This window comes from Malurus melanocephalus, unplaced genomic scaffold (genome assembly GCF_030028575.1).
Source record: "Malurus melanocephalus ecotype Western Australia unplaced genomic scaffold, MMel_1.1 scaffold_166, whole genome shotgun sequence".
NCBI lineage: Eukaryota > Metazoa > Chordata > Aves > Passeriformes > Maluridae > Malurus > Malurus melanocephalus.
This window is the reverse complement of record NW_026623398.1, coordinates 191,110-206,189: the sequence shown is the minus strand read 5'-3', so window position 1 is coordinate 206,189 and position 15,080 is coordinate 191,110. Positions and strand designations below refer to the sequence as shown.

The 15,080-nt window shown below is 46.2% G+C and overlaps 1 long non-coding RNA gene across 2 annotated transcripts; it reads right to left on the bottom strand.

The window, feature by feature from the left end:
* Positions 1–4,002: 4,002 nt before the first annotated feature.
* LOC130577102 (uncharacterized) lies at positions 4,003–11,106 on the bottom strand. Of its 2 annotated transcripts, none has more exons than XR_008965733.1 (3): positions 11,058–11,106; positions 8,264–8,415; positions 4,003–4,251 (listed from the first exon to the last, which is right to left on the bottom strand). It is a non-coding gene; the product is annotated as an uncharacterized LOC130577102 (long non-coding RNA). The 2 variants fall into 2 exon arrangements; XR_008965732.1 differs by lacking the exon at positions 11,058–11,106 and adding an exon at positions 9,299–9,422.
* Between the last annotated feature and the right edge of the window lie 3,974 nt (positions 11,107–15,080).

Sequence of the window (15,080 nt, the reverse complement as noted above, 5' to 3'; positions counted from 1 at the left end):
TGTGAATTCTGGACTTTCTGTCCTGCAGTCTTAAAGTTCTTTCATGGAGAAAATGACCTTTCCAACAACCATGTGATCAAAGGGAGAGAAAGAAGCATCAGGCACCTGAGGTGAATTGTGATTGATTCCTTGCCCAAAGACTTTAGTCATGCATCAGTCGTGGCACTTTGTGTGATCATTGTGTTGGCCCCAGTTCAGTGTCAGTTGCAAGCTTCATGCCTTCCACTCTGTTTTCAGCTAGGAGATCCCATTGTGATTTCCAGAGGTCTTGATGCTATGAACAGTACACTGATGCCAGTTTTCGCTTGAAGTCAGACTATTTATGCACAAGTGTCTTTATTTCTGAATTATTATAGCCATGCTTTTATCATGACCTACATCCTTAAAATGTGTCTCCTTTTATGCAAGCAGCCTACCTTTTTGGAGTGATTCAGGACGAGCTTCATACAGTACCTTGGTCCTGTAAAAGCAACCTGACCTCTTGTCAAATAAGCAGCATGCAGCCTGTGGAAGGTGTACTGAAGTTTCTTGAAAAATGACCTTTTGTTTGCAGGTTGTGTTTTGGGTTTTTTACTGTTTTTAAGTGGATTATATTTGGTGTGMTGATGTGGTTTTGCAGCAAATTGGGAGAGGCACCTCCTGCTACACATGGAAGTGGTCACARGAGCAGTGACAGCTGAGGTTATTGCAGCAGTTACCTGGATAGTGTGAGCTGGGTTTCAGCAGAAAGTACTTCTGCAATCCCTTTCCAAGAGCCAGAGTGGGAGACAGTGATGGCCTTGCTGCTGTGGGTCAGTGCCACTGTTCCAGCCACATGTGCACAGTGAAGCACCATGCAGGCTGCTGGGAGGGGAGGGGAGGCCATTGCAGCCAGGAGCTGTCCTCCACAGCGGGGTCACTTCCCAGGTTCCCTCATGTGCCCTCCTGCACAGCATCACTGTGAGCAAAAAGATGGGATATTGGGTTTCTCCCTCTAACTACATGTGCTTTATGTTTTTTTTCTATCAGAATTCAGTGAGCTGCAAATTAAGAATTGAACTATGATATCCTTGCCATACAGAAGGTCAGGTGGAAGTGGAGGCTGGCACCTCTGGATATTCCCCCATGACAGCCACTTCCTGCATCCCCTGTTCTTCAGATGTGGCCAAAGTGGCACTTAGCCTTTTTGTATGTAAAGCATCATATCAAAATTTTGTACTGACAAAATAACCTACACATCCCAAAGGATGACAAGATAACCAAGTGCATTTTGAATTCTGCAGAAGAAAATGGGGAGGAAGACGGGGCAAGGAGGCAAAGGGAAGCTCTCTTAAAGTTATTCAGTTCCAAAGAAGTGAAAACCCCTCTGCAAAACCTGATTTTTTTTTTTTCTGGAAATGTGCTGGAGCCATGGGCTTACTCTGTCAGAGGTACAAGGTGCAGGTGCAAGGATTTGGTGCTGGATGGGCCTGGCTGTGATAGGAGGCATGGCTGCTTAAAGCTTAGACAGAGAGCTCCAGGGGCTGCAGATGGCAAATTTAGGGTGGTAATCCACAATAAGAGTATCCAACCTCAGATTTTTCTAGCTTGGATGCAGCCTCTTGGCCCTGCTGCTCACAGCACTCCCTACACAGGTACAACTGCACAATGTATTTCCATTGCTTTTTTCCATCACTTCACTGAGGAAAAACTTGAAGTGATATCTGTACCTTCTATTGAAGGCCAAAACAACTTCAGTGTGTCCTGGGTGAAAGAACTCAGAGAACCTCAAGCTCCTGTGAGTGCCACAGCACAGCTTTTCCTGATGGCTACAGATCATTATTGAGATCTCCCTGGGTTCTGATGTGTGGGTGCTTGTCCTTGGTGTGTCTCGGTGGTGCTTCCTGCAGCCACTGAGAAAAGCCCTGGAGATGGCAGCAGCAGAACTCAAACCTCTCTCTGCCACTGGGGCTAAAACCCACAGACTTCTGCTCCACTCTGCTAATCCACAGAGCCCTCAAGTTTAGTGTGAAATACGATGTTTATCTTAAAAGCAAGATGCAGTGCCCCAGCCTTCTGGTTCCAAACCTTTCTCCTTTTCTCCTACACATAGTTGCATGAAACATAAATGCAATGCGATGCCTCWGAACTTACATCACCTCCTCTCAGGAGCAATGTCTTGGTTTATCTCTGGGCTCCTTCTGAACTTAAGAGCAGCAGCACATACACCAGTAGAGTTCCAATGAACTGGAGTGTGTACTGGGAAGCCAGTGACACCCCCCCAGCTCATCGGCTTGTAGCAGCACATAAAAATCAATTACCAAAGCAGAGTATGGTAATGAGAAATAAAAACCAACCCTTAAAGCTGACTGCTCCAGCATGKGTCACCTGTGGGGTCACAAGTCCTGCCAGCTAACYTGCTCCARCCTGGGTTCCTCTCTCCMCAGGCCCCCACAGGTCCTGCCAGGACCCTGTGCAGTTGTGCGTTTCCCACGGGACCTCAGCCTCCTTTGGACATCCATGTGCTTCACTGTGGGTTCTTCAGAGGGCTGYAGGTGGATCTCTGCATCCCCATGGTCCTCCATGGGCTGCAGGGGCACAGYTGCCCCACTGTGAGCTGCACCRGGGGCTGCAGGGGARTCTCAGCTCTGGCACCTGGAACACCACCTCCCCCTCCTTCTTCTCTGACCTTGATGTTTCCAGAGTTGTTTCTCTCACACATATTCTCACTCCCCACTTCCAGCTGAGTGCTGTTGTGCAGGTTTTTCTCTGCTTCTTAAATACACTATCTCAGAAGTGCTACCGCTGTTACTGATGGGATCAGCCTGGGCCAGCGGCAGGTCAATCGTGGAGCCATCGGGTGCTTATTCTGTGGCACATGGGGGAAACTTCAAGCAGCTTCTCAMAGAAGCCATCCCTGTAGCGCCCCCAATACCAAAACCTGGCCATGCAAATCCAATACAATGTTCCCTGGAATATGACTTCCCTAGAAATGGGACATTCCTTCTTGTGAGATTCCCCTAGACAGGTAAAAGTCAGGAATGCTTTGCAGGCTACAGTGTTCTCTGCCCATTCCCTCTCAAGTCTGAGGATTCACTCTGCACAGCAGTGGCAGCAGTAAATGCAAGTTTCCACAACTTGTGTAGCTGTGAGCCCCAGACATTCTCTGCTCCAACTGCTTTGCCTGCAGCCTACGGCGCTGCTTAGGCGTGACTGCCCCAGCGTGAGCACATTTACAAAGAGAAGCCCACCTGGTTYCTGATAGGACTTCATCAAATATTTATTCCCACCATATTGGCAAGTCATGTGGGAGATTGTTTCCTGAAAATGTGCCTGATTTATTTTATTTACGCCCTACCAACTAGGCTGTGTAAACTAGGGGAGTGCAAAGGCTGTAAGGTRGGTAGCCCTGAATCCTGCAGAGCTGCAGGCAGTGCTGCTGAGCCAGACTCCACTTTTGGAGGTTTGTGGGTCCTTCTTCAGGACCACCATTCTGAACAGAAATAACGAGGTCTCCACTAGCATCATACCAGGCCAGAGCCACTGGCAGATTCCAGGTGCTGGCAGCAGCCCCACAGAGCACCCTGCAGGGACCACTCCCTGTGGGGAGTTCTGCTGCCTGCACCRCTCACCCTGCCATCCTTGCTCCAAGGGCATAGAGATGGCAGATCTCGTTTGCCTTTGAACACAGCAACACCTTTCCAAAAGAGAAGCATAACTGTCTGTAAATGCTGGCTACAAACTGAACAACTGGGCAAGATACTAAAGAAAGAAATGGCTGTAAATTATTTTCTCAGTCTTAGAAAACAATGTTAATTTAGCCACTGAATTACGTATCTCAAAGTTACTCCAAAGTTACACCCCTGTGACATGACACAAAGGGAAAACTAAAATCATGGTGACAGGAAGAAAGCAAAAACTGACATTTCCTTCACTTCCCAGTGAAAGAAAGTTAATACCCAAAGCCACACTGCTCAAAAGAAGTGTTTGTGCATGATGGCTCCTCATCATTGACTTGTAAAAGTTTGTGTTCTGGCCAGAAAAATTCTAGTTTATAAAATATTTAAGCAACAACAATTGTTTTTACTCTGGAAAAAGTCCAAGCTCCCATTAAACGCAATTAGATCACAAGTAAGCAGATTTTTCTCAGATGGTACAGGATGATGGTACAGATTTTGATGAAAGATCTTAAGGAGTACCTTACTATCAGTGCYTTGACTACAGCCAGTCTGTGTGGCAGTGAGGAGTTGCTTGCTGTGGGTTGCTCTGGCAGGTCATGTTCAGAAGAGTCAGCTGGGGGCAGGGGGGAGGAAAGAATGAAGGACAGAAGCCTATTACCATCTCTGAGAGGTTCCATTTTCTCCCTACTCTTTGTGCTGTGAAAGCGTCTGTGCCAAAATGACCTCAAGCTCTCCRGCATTTTTCAGTCAGGTTTCTTCTTTCCCTTCAACCATTTTCTAGGTTGGGTTATACTTCTTCCTGTCTGTTCCCATCYGTGCATGCACAGGCAGAGCTGGACATCTAATCCTTGCCAGCTTACTCACAACATGGGCATTCAGAGGCCAAGAACTTAAGAGTGTTTTTCTTGGCACGTAAGGGACTGGGACTCCTTGCCCAGAGACCGTCACACAGCTGCTGAATGAAAAACAGGAAAGCCTTCCAGAAAAAAACAAAATTACCTCTCTACTGAGGGGAAGCAAGGCTTGGTGTCACCCACATTTCCTACCGTTCATCTCACTTTGCTGTGTTCTGTGTRTTACTCATCTCGCTGGCATCAGCTAAGGGAACCTGATTTTAAAGAGCAGTAGGACAGCGGATGGCATGGGATGTTCCTGAAGGCAGGCCAAGCTGGCAGCCAGCTCCCCAGAGCCCCCCGACTATGGAGGGCAGGAGATGKGGCTGTTGTGCTCTGTCCCAGACACAAATTGGACCACTGAGCACAAACCACTTGTGCCTGTAGTTTCTGAGCCCAGCAGGGTGAACCAGAGAGAAGCACTAAAAACTCCATTGTGATCGCTGGGTTTCGGCAGTGTGACCATTGCTAGCAAAACCTTGGCACAGAGAGCAGAAAAGCAGGCAGGGTCCTCGCTGGGGTGTGCTCAAGGCACGGGGATGAGGTCGGACAAAGCTCATTGCTAAGCRCAGGGCCGGCCCTAGGTGTCCTCCTAAGGTAAGAGGCATCGCGGTGAGATGGGAGAGAAAACAGCTSTTCTCGGTGGAATAAAAGGGGAAAGGAGCCAGAGCCACAGCGCTGTTCCAGGTCCACATCCTCTGTGGATTTATGTCCAAGTTGCTACTTGTGATTTTATCCCAAGAACTCCTCCCAGTGGGGTCACAGAGCAGAGCAGAGGTGATTCCACTCCGTCCCTGCTGCATTCCCACTGGGAAGAGGCAAAGGGCAGCTGAAGCCAGTGTTGGGGCTGCCGGGGACACCCCAGCTGGGACCCCTGCAGGCACATGTGCTGTGTAGATGCCCTACAAGCAGGGCAAACCTCTCTGTGTGTTTAAAGGGCAGTCCAGACCAGCCTGTCCCTTTCCTACATTTGGTTCAGCCTCACAATTGCTGAGAGTGAAACTGCCATGAATGAAAATGTGTAACATCCCAGTGTTTCCGGACGTCACACATCCTGAACAATCATGTGAGGTGAAGAGGTGAATTCCCCTTTCAAATGCAGTTAGCTCTTGCTCTTAAAATAATCATTTCTAGACAACAAACGTCATTCACTGTTTTAAAAAAATCTGTCCAGGCCTCCTCAGAGAATGGTACAAACCAACATATTTCAGATTTTTGTCTTTTTCCCTTTGCTTCCAGTGCAGCCTGACTGGCACACATCCCACAGCTTCTTGTGGGGGAGGGATGCAGCCATTTCCAGAGATGCATGTGAAAAGAAGAGCTCCAGGAGGGAGTGCCCACATGTCCCTGGAAATTCTTTCTGACTTTCCACTTCCCACTCATCCCAGCACATGTGGTGTCATCAGTGTCTGACCATTTCCACTCAGGCCACAGGGACTCAAATGGTGGCATGGTTAGGATGGGAGAAGGTAGCCAGGCACCCCCACTTCAGTCCCTCCAGCTGTGACTCTGGCTTCCAGAAATGTAGCATGTTTGGCCTTGCCTGCAACTGATGAAGTGTGATGCTTGCCCTGAACACCAACACAGTACTAAGAGAAAACATTTCTCATCCTACCTAGGAAGATCAAAATCCACAGAGCAGAAAGGAAACTCAGAGGATTACAACTGTGCAACAAGAGTATCCAGGGAAAATCGCTGCAGGCTGCTGTGTTTCTCACTGAGTGCCTTCTGTACTCATATGTTTGTACAAAGCTCTGTATTAGTTTTCAAGATATACTACAGCAAGCTGTTCTCAGTAGAGAGGAACATTTCCTCCAGGACCACACTGTCCAGAGGGAATCATCTGCCAGGCACACCAGCTGTCAGGACATCAGCAAAATGTTTTTCTGTTTCCAGCTCTGCTTTCRTCCTGAAAGGGGGATTTTATCTCCTTTTGTCCTAATGCAGCCAACAGACTTTTGCAGTGTGTCAAAATTTTGGTGCCAAGCACATTTGCTGTTGTAATGACATCCTACAACACCTCACAGCTGACATATGGCAACCAAAGGCACAATGCTGGTCTAGAAGTGCCTGCAGGATGATGGAGGTGGTGAGTCTGATACTCTAATTGCCATTAAAGTGTAAATATTGTGATAAAATTTATCACTGAACTGCACTGTCTTTACAATTTTTCCTTGGCTGTGCCTAGAGTTTGAGAGAGGTGATACACTGACAGCCTTGCACACCCATTTCCTACAAATACAGAGCATTTGTATAAACATGGTCTGTCCTACTACTTCCTTGTAAACAACTTTTTCTAGTGGAGCCTGCTGGCTCAAAATCAGCCAGATTGAAATTTCTCTGCCCCTATGGGCTGTGTGCTGGGACACCACAGGTGGTATGTGCCTCCAAGCAGGCATTACAGACCGTGCTGAAATCGCTGACCACTGGTGCAGTGTCTCCATGGCATTCCTCCAGCTGGAGATCAGCACCTATCACAGGCCCTACAACAGGAGCTGGTGATTTAGCAGCTACTTTCAACAACTCTTTCAGTGGGGCAGGAAACACTGACATAACACCAAGTTCCCACTTTTGTACTTGCCTAATGATTTCTGTGGGGATAGGAATGGGGAAAACATCTGAATCACATGTATCCAGCATATCCCAGCTTCTCTGTCCTAGTGCTCCAAGGAGCCCTGCCAGCTCCAAGAAGCAAAGCTAAACCTAGTCAAGAGAACTGCAAGGATGTTTTCCAGGGAAAMAGGTTACTAGCTTCAGCATTACTTCCACTCTGCCAGCCTTACACTCTCCTTCAGAACCACACCCTGCCTGCCCCCTCCTCTCCTCAGATAGCAAATCTCCRTGGTTGAGTCTCCTGTCTGACTGACTGCTTCTTTTGCTCCTGAGTAAGCTCTGCCTCCTGATTTTGCCCCTCTGCAGCTCCATATCAGCAGCCCTGCACCCAAAGGATGCAAAGTGCGAGGCTGTGCCTTCTTCCTCTGCCCAGGTGGTGGAAGAGACACAAAAAACCTGGGAAGCCAGACACAGGCATGAGCCACAAAATAGCTCTCTAAAAATGTCTCTTTATTTAACACAATGAAGGAAGACTCTGCAAGGCTTAGACAGCCTAGACTTAAGCACTGTGTGCACAAACTACAAGCTGATATGTGGGGCTTTTTTGTTCATGGTTATCGAAAAAGAAAAGGAAGAAGGTAAAGAGGGAGGTGCTAAGGAGCTCCTGTTTGTCCAAGCTCAGTTTATMTGGCCACTCAGATTTCAGTGTGGGCAGAAGAAGGCAGGTCTGGCCTAGAGAATGAGTTGTAAATTGTCTGCAAGAAGACAGGCAAAGGAAATTCTGCTTCTACTCAGAAACAGGAGAATAGACAGCTGAAACAGAGACCAACCGGACATACAGGAGTGGTGAGAAGCTGAGAATAATCCACCAAAGGGTTAACCCACCTAATAAAGTGAGGAGATAGTCAGTAGGCAACCTAAGATTGAGCAGAACAAAAAAAAAGTCAGAAAAAGTGAGAGGAGGAAAGTCAGAGAAGATCTAGATAGAAGGGAGATTTTAGCAGTGTCTATGAAACCTGATGTTCCAGGTGAGATAAGGCTGGCATGTAATTTGGGATGGAAGRCCTTTCTGTGTTTGCAGAATTTTATCTTTAAAAAAAAACTTAAGAAAAAAAATCCTCTAATTTTGAGCCACTCCTTCTATCAAGTGATTGCCAAGGAATGCTTTCATATTCTTACCTCATTAGCTTTGGCACACTGTGAGGCAGGCAGGAACTTCTCTGTGTCTGGCTACCTTGGAACCGGTTTTGGGCATGCAGCTGGCAACCCTTTCCTAGGYTAAGGAAGCCTAGCAATTCCTTCTTCTCATGAAATCCTTGCTCTGCTTCTTTCTGTGTGGCAGATGGAAACCAAAAAAAGAATGAAGCATCTCTGAGGTTGAATAGCAATGGATCCAGTCRAAACATCAGGACTTGGTGCAAGGCTGGGAAGCAGCTGTGTCCAGCATGACCAATGCTCACTGTTCTGATGGCTGTGAGCCATGGGACAGCAGGTGAAGCTTTACATTGCTCATGCTGCTGATCCTAACGCGAACTTAGGCTTTTGCAGACTTAGAGCAAGGGTTTGTCTAGATCAGATGCGATAAAAGTCCATTCATGGTGACAATTTTTCCCAAGATGGGTTGAGGCATCAGACCCTTGCTCATTTATGGTCTTTTACAAGGGTGTGAGCTCCAGACTCCTCCCACATTTGACCTCCCAAATATCTCAGCACAYACCTCTCCACACAAAGGAGAGCACCAAGAGACCTGTGTAGGTCCAGTCAGTGCTCAAACCAGCAATGCCCAACCCCAGAGGAACTCAGGTTGGAAGGGAAGCAACAGGCTATCCACCAATAGCAATAGTGCTCACTTTCTGTTTTTCAAGAAGGGCTTAGCTTCAAAGATTTTATCAGACCCCTGTGGACAGGGGACTTCTCAGAAAGTGGAGGTTATATGGTGGTGCTTCTTGGGCAGTCCTAGGCAATGGGAGGTGATAACCGCCCTAAAAACCTGCCCAAATCCTTCCACAAATCCTGCCACCCAAGAACTGGATGCCTCAGGGCAGATTTCAGTATCTCCTCATRTAAGTTTGTTTCCTCTTACATCAGGATGATGCTAGATTCCGTGAACTCCAAAGCATACCTAACAGTATTAGTTAGTATTATTAACAATATTAAGCAGCTTGCATAAGGATGAGCAAAGACCATGAGAGACTGCATTCTAGAAGCACTCACATCAATCTCAGGCAGGGAGAAGGAGGCACATTCCCTCATGGGACACAGAAGACAGCTCCCCCRCCACAGCAAGGCCATCAGTGCAAGGGCAAAGCATAGAGCCCTTGTTTATGTTAGCACATTACCAAACTCTGCAAAATGAAGAGATAAGCAGTGCAGCTGACAAACTCAGTGTCCTGCACAGGAGCTTGCTATTCGGAAACTACTATTTACTGTTTACTATAGCATGCAATAAATAACTGCTTTTGTCTTGCCTGACATTTGGGCACCAAGAAAAAGACTGCAGTGGGTTGACCTTGGCTGGCCACCAGGTGCCCACTAAGCCACACTATCACTCCTCTTTCTCAGCGGGACAGGGGAGAGAAAATAAGATGGAAAACAACTCATACGTTGACATAAGACCATTTACTAAAGCAAAAAAAAAAAAAAAAAAAAAAATTTTAAAAAAAAAAAAAAAAAAAAAAAAAAAAAAAGTGGAAGTTTGCATGCACATAAGCAAAGGGAAAAGTCAATCTCTACTTCCCATCAGTGAGCCGCGTTCAGACACTTTCAGGAAGAAGGACTTCAGCACATGGAGCTCCAAAAGAAAAACACTGTAGCATAATAAATGCCACCCACCCCATTTCCCCTCTCCCTTAGCTTTTATATCTGAGCTGATGTCATAGGGTATGGAATATTCCTCTGGTTAGTTTGGGTCAGTTGTGTCCCCTCCCAGAATCTTGTTCACTCCTAGCCCTTTGATGTGGGGGGAATGAATGTTAGAGGACAGTGCTGCTCAGCAGTAGCCAAAACACTGGTGTTTAAACACCCTTCCAGTTACCAATGCAAAGCACAGCACTGTGAGGGCTGCTAAGAAAAATGACCTTTATCTCAGTCAGACCCAAYACAGATGTGCTGCTGCCTCTGAGAGTGTACATACACATAATCTCCACACAGAGTACCTAAACCAATTCCTTAACATAATTTTCAAAGGATCTCTGTACAGAGAAAGGATGGAAATTCTCCATTCTTTTTGTTGGACTTTGCTACCATAGAGAACGAAAGAGCAAATATTTGTAAACCTCTGTAAAYTACACATTGTGCTGTGTGAATATTTTTCCTTCCTAATCTCAAAATGCATAAAACAGAGCAAGAGATGGCCGAGGCCAAAGGGCAATTATCAGAAWAATAGAATGTTTTTTATAATGAGGCAGACAAAGTAAGTTAGAAATTGTTCTCCTGGAAAACAGGTGTCTGGGGATTAAACATGATTGAATCATCTAAATAAATTGTAGAGCCAATCATTGCAAGATAAGGCCAAAATATCAACCACAATTAATGGAAAAGATGCAGCTAGTACTTAGTGAGTGGCATCATCATCATTGTCATTACTATAATTGCTATTATGTGGCTTAATATTCAGTGCTCTGCTTAGAGCATTCATTGCCTGGGTGCCATCTCTGTCCAAGGAAATCCACAAACCACAGACTGCTGGAAGGGGGTAAATAAGTCAGGGAATGATCGTTTTGTAACAGTTGTTCCTTATGCTCTTTCCCTAAGCATCCACATCCACCAGAGAGGCAATATTGGCTCTCTGGTCCAATTGACTTATTTTCTCACAAAATTCAATGTTAACTAGGAAGCAGGCATAGTAGAAAGAACAGACTTCACCTACCAAGCAGGCATGGGGAGTTGGGTCAGAATTCAAACAGTCCCTGATAGAGTAGAGGAGAATATGGGATGCTCAGAAGAGGTTCCCTAGCAAGTAAACTCCAGTCACCAGCATGCACATGCCCTGSCCCAGGGGGAGCCTTGTCCATGCCTGGTGGCTCCTCCCGTGGGGTGGCTGTTAGTGGCTGAGCATCCAACTGAATTAAGTCTGTGGCTTTCTGGGTGAGCACTCTAAACACAGCAGCATTGCACGCAGGACAACCAGACCGGTGCAGCCATGTCACTGTGCTCCTTGACAGCAGGGTGAGGCCTGCCCAGCCCTCTCAGGAGTCACACAGAACAGATAGGTGCTTCTCCTGGGATGACTCAGGCCTCTCACAGGGCTACCTCTCTAACATCCTTGACTATGCAGGATGCAAGGAAAGCCCCAGCGTTTCCTACAGACTTCRCTATGCAGCAGTATTTGCAACTGTTCTGCTCCATRGTCCTGTTCYAGGTGGACTCAGTGATTCACATCCTTCTCACCAACTACTTAAGTGATGTATAAATCTATCTGTAGCTGGTCTTTCTCATGCCCCAACTACTTTCCCAACTATGTCCTATAACCTGATTAATAGGCACAGGCCACATCTTGAGCAACACTGTTCTAACAGCCTGTTAATATTAACTAGGCATTTCCATGGAATTATTTGTTATTTGGAATCATGGAATAGATGCCAAGCCCTATCCATTGAGCAGAAAATATTCGGGGCTCAGATACAGTCTAAGGAAAGCATAAATAGTCTGCCCTGTCATATATTTGCACAAAAAAAAAAACATATGGTTAGCTTATTCCCTGTGTGGTCCTTGCTCAAGCTCCCCTGCACTCCACAGGCATGGCTCAAGAGTCACACAGGCAGGCAGGCTGCAGCCCTGCTAGTCAGAGGCAGGTAGAATTTACCTGCATGGTGTTGTGGTTTTACCCCACCCAGCAGCCAAGCCCCACTCAGCTGCTGGGTCACTCCCATCCATGAGATCAGGGAGAGCATCAGAAGAGCAAAAGCTAGAAAATTCATGGGTTGAGATAAAGACAGTTTAAYAGAAAAAGAAAAAGCCACACATGCAAGCAAAACAAAACAAGGAATTAMTTCACTGCTACCCATGGCAGGTATTGAGCCATCTCCAGGGCAGTAGGACCCCATCACTCGTATCAGTGAYTTGGGAAAACACCATCACTCCAAATACCCACCCTTTCCTCCTTTTCCCCTCCACTTTATATCCTGAACATGATGCCATATGGTCTGGATCCTCTGATCAGCTGGAATCACYGGTCCCAGCTGTATTTCTTTCCAGCTTCCCATGGATCCCAGCCTCCTCACCAGCRTGGCAGTGWAAGAAGCAGAAAAGGCCTTGGCTCTGTCTTACCTCTGCTCAGCAATAACAAAACTATCTCTATATTATCAACCCTGTGCTCATTACAAACCCMAAACACAGCCCCATACAAGCYACTGTGRAGAAAAGGGCACAAAGCCAGCCCATGGACACAAATTCAGCTGGCAGGTGAGTCAGCCCCCTTGACCATTTCATTTATTAGTACAGATGTAGCTTACATGTGTCCCATCAACCTCCACTGGCAAAAACTGGTTATATCTATAAATTAGACATAAGGACATCTTAACCTTCATGTACCCAAATATTTTCTTTTGTCATCTGACTCTCTACAGAACTAGAGGAATGTTATGCCTTGGTGATTACATCCAGATGGCACATCATGGACTATCCAGGACCAAAGGAGCCCTTCACAGGTGAGGAGGTTGGACAAGCACTGCTGCTCCAGGCAATGGCAAAGCCTCAGAAATTTAAGATTCAACCTTGCATAAAGCAAGCAGCTTTGAGTCTCATATACTAAATGTTCTTTTTACACGCTGTCTTCATGTCCAACTTCAAAAAATATATCTGAAAGCTACATCCTGACTCAGTGTCTGAAATAGGAAACAGACATTCTTGTGCTCATGRAGAGGGTCTAATATCACTGCCTGTTACCTGTAATGCATGCAGGAATTGATTTACTTTCCTAAAAAAGGAAAGTGCTGTTTAAGTGCATAGCAATTTGGAAAGTATGGATCAGAAGCACATAACAGTTGAGGTTGGAAGKGACCTCTGGAGACCATMTAGTCTATCCTCTGCCACCCTTCTTAAGGCAGAGTCAGCTAGAACAGGCCACCCAGGACCATGTCCTCATGGCTTTTGAATACCTCCAGAGATGGAGACTCCAGAGCCCCTCTGAGCAACCTGTGGCAGTGTTTGGCCATCCTCACAATAAAAAAGTGTTTGTTATTTCAGATAGAATTTCCTGTGCTTGAGTATGTTCCCACTGCCTCTTATCCTGTCAGTAGGCACCTCTCAGTAGAGACTCTGCCTTCTACATATCGTCCCATCATGTATTTATATCCAATTAAAAGTCTCCCCCTGAGYTTTCTCTTCTCCAATCCAAACAAGTCCCAGCTCTCCCTGCCTTTCCTCATGTGACAGTTACTGTTGTCCCTTAATCAACTCTCAGACATTTCATGGGACCCAGTCCATTAAGGTCATAACCTTCTTGTCCAGGAGAGCCCAGCACTGAATTCAGCATGCCAGGTGTGGTCTCACCAGGGCTGAGTAGAGGGGAAGTGTATGAATTATTTGCCTAATGCAGCASAGTATACTACTAGCCTTTTTTGCCATGAGAGAGAATTGCTGGGTCATGGTCAGCTTGTCCACCAGGACACTCAGGGCATTTTTCTGCCATGTTGTTTTCCAGCTGGTTGACCCCTACTCTGTACTGGARCATGAAGTTATTCCTCCCCAGGTGTAGGATTTTGTATTTTTCTTTACTGAGCYTAATGGGATTTCTCTCTGCCCTTTTCTCCAGCCCATCCAAGTCCCTCTGAAWTGTATCAGCCACTCCTCACAGTTTTGAACCATCAACAAACTTSCTGAGTTTGCCCCATCATCCATTGCCTAAGTTATTAATACAGATGTTAAGTAGTAACAGTCAACCTTTGTGTAAACCCCTAGTAACAGAGCTCCAGATGGACTTTGTGCCACTGACCACAACCCTCTGAGCCTGGCAATTCCCACAGCTATGAATCCACCTCATTGTCCAGTTATCATGCCCATGCTTCTCTGCTTGTCTATGAGGATGTTAGAGGTGACAGTTTTGAAACCCTGGCTAAGGCAAAGAAAAAGAACATCCACTCATGCACCAAGCCACTCTTCTCATCGTAGAAGGCTCTGAGTTTGGCTAAGCACAATTTCTCTTTCATAAATCCATGTTGACTATTCCAAATCATTTTGATCAAGCAAGGCTTCTTTCACTTACCTGAAGAAGGCCTCAGCTATTACTTCTTTCCAATCCAATGATCTGTACAAGATACCCACAAGTGTATAACCCAGGCTGGTCTATCCACTAGTACAAAATGAATGATCACTTAGCTTCAGGCAGGTTTCTAATGTAGTCCAATGGACAATGATTGAATTACGGCAGGGACACACACAGAGAGGAAAAGATCAGAAAAATGTGCAGAGGGCAATGCTGCTTTTTGAGATTAAGCAGCCAGAACACCGCTGTGTGTGATGGAGCATCATAGATGTGCTCTGAGTATCTCAGACTAAACGGGTCTAAGACTAAAAGCAGAAGGGGATCTTCTCCAAGTTTTTACTGCATCAGGAACTTTGGAGAAGGAGCACGTCCTGATGTTTAGAAGGCAGATACCTTCAGGAAGGATATCCCTCCTCCCTGATTCCCTGCTACTCCCTGCCTTGCTCTTATGTTTCAGGGCATACCCAGGATCCATGGAGAAACCTAGCACCAAAGGAGTTTTAMTAGGAATTATTCTTCCTCGAATTTATACCATGAAGCCTGATTGTATCCATGAATGTTTCATGGGGTCTTTATTGTGTCAGATAACAGATGGGTAGCCACATCAACGATCTGGTTTTAGCTGACTCAGAACAGAGCATGCACATCTCATATCTCCAGTTTGTGATGAATGATGTCCTCATACCCTCCCCTCTGTTGATGCTTGCTTTCAGCTTCTAGCTTGGTACCCTTCTCACACACTGTGAGCAGTACTTGGAGAAACCCTCCTGACTTCACATCCCCTTTTCCTTC